We start from the raw sequence: 1,821 nt of genomic DNA, 5'->3' as shown, positions 1-1,821 counted from the left end.
CCCCCTCTCCCTTCCCCTCTCCTCTCCTCCCCTCCCCTTCTTTCTTCTCCCCTCCCCTTTTCTTCTCTTTTCTTTTTTATTTTTTTGTAGGAACGATCTTTATTGGGGGAGGGGTCATCAATCCTTCTTGGGTGCCACCTTCCTCATGACTGCCAGCACATTGTTCAGCTCCTCCCACTTTCTCTTGGTGCGGATGTGCGTGCCCACTCTCTGGTTGCCTAGTGACCTTTAGGGTTCTGCCTATCACTGACCCTCTGGTGCCAGGATTACAAGTGTGTACTGAAACTTCCAATTTTTATGTAGGTGTTAGAGATCCAAACTTAAGTCTCATGCTTGTGCAAGAAGGACTTTAGAGACTGAGAAATCTCACCAGACCCCAATTCTTGGAAGGGTATGTAGCCATATCTTGATTTAAATGATAGAAAAAATGTTTCTCTATGTTGTAAATGTGTAGATATGTGCACAAGGAGGAACGACAAAAAAGAAAAACAAACAAACAAAGCAACAAACAAAAATGAAACACCTACCTACCAAAAATAGTAGAAAGTTGGCTTTGATGAGGGGATTTAGAATTCCAAGGAAAAAATTTTCCACAAATACCATCTTGACATAATAATAAGGAACATTCCTAGTCCTCCAAAATTGGAAAGAACAGTATCTCTGGAATAGCGAACTGTGCTGACTCAATGTAAACAGCACCAATAGAAGGCAGATGGAAGCAGGTCCTTTTGTGCATGGGGTGTACAAGGGAAGAAGGAGCAAGGCAGAGGAGGAAGTATGAGGACATTTTCAGGGCTGATAACTTGGCATTGGGCAGCCACTGTGCTTTTCCTGGGGAAGACCACTTGATCCAATCCCAGCATTACTCGGTTGCCTATAGCTTGTTGTGTAGGATTGATCTCTTGGTCTCTTCCTTGTCTAGTTTGGTATGTTCACTGGTGTTGTCCTTGATAAGCTCATATTTGGGCAGTCAGTAAGACTTCATGGGTGCAGCTTCTGTTATCACTAAGACACACAATTTCACAGTAAACACGCTGATCCTTAGGTTCCTACAATCTCTTCTTCCTCTCTTCCACCATGTTTCCTAATCCTCAGGTATAGTAGTAGTGCTTTGTACATGTCTCCATTGCAACTGGACTCCACAACTCTGCATTTGGCTTGGTTTTCTGTGGTAGTCTCGGTCTTCTCTGACTCCACAACTCTGCATTTGGTTTGGTTCTGTGGTGGTCTTGGTCTCCTCTTAATGCTTTCACTTCTTTTGCCAAGTGCCATCCATCACAAGGTAATAGAAACAGGCCTTCACTGCATGATTGTCCTTTGGCTCAGAACCAGTGCCTTCTGTCCTCTTAGCTTTTTTTCTTTGTTCTTTCCCTCCCCTCCCCTCCCCCTCCCCTCCCCCTCCCCTCCCCTCTCCTCCCCTTCCCCTTCCCTTCCCTTCCCCTTCCTTTCCTTTCCCTTTCTTTCCTCTTGCCCTGTCCTCCTCCTTTCTTTTTTTCACCCTTTCTCCTCCATCCAGCCCTACCTCAGCAACGACCCCCAACAGGGCCTCATGGAGCTCACCCTGGATTTAAAGTGGCTACATGGTCAAGGCTAACCTTACCTTGTGATCCTCCTGCTTCGACCTCTGGGTCATGCTGAGATTTGAAGCAACAGCAAAAGAACAGAACAGGGTTTTTAAAAAATCTCCAGCAGATATTTCTTAGCCATTCTGTATTCCTCAGTTGAGAATTCTTTGTTTAGCTCTGTACCCCATTTTTTAATGGGGTTATTTGAATTTCTCTGGTCCAGCTTCCTGATCTCTTTGTATATATTGGATATTAG

The 1,821-nt window shown here is 44.8% G+C and overlaps 1 protein-coding gene across 1 annotated transcript in view; it reads right to left on the bottom strand.

Annotated features, from left to right (window-relative positions):
* Spag17 (sperm associated antigen 17) overlaps window positions 1–1,821 on the bottom strand; it is a 237,961-nt gene that overhangs the window by 133,168 nt on the left and 102,972 nt on the right. The window lies entirely within an intron of this gene.

This window comes from Mus pahari, chromosome 4 (genome assembly GCF_900095145.1).
Source record: "Mus pahari chromosome 4, PAHARI_EIJ_v1.1, whole genome shotgun sequence".
NCBI lineage: Eukaryota > Metazoa > Chordata > Mammalia > Rodentia > Muridae > Mus > Mus pahari.
This window is presented reverse-complemented; position numbering and strand designations above follow the sequence as displayed.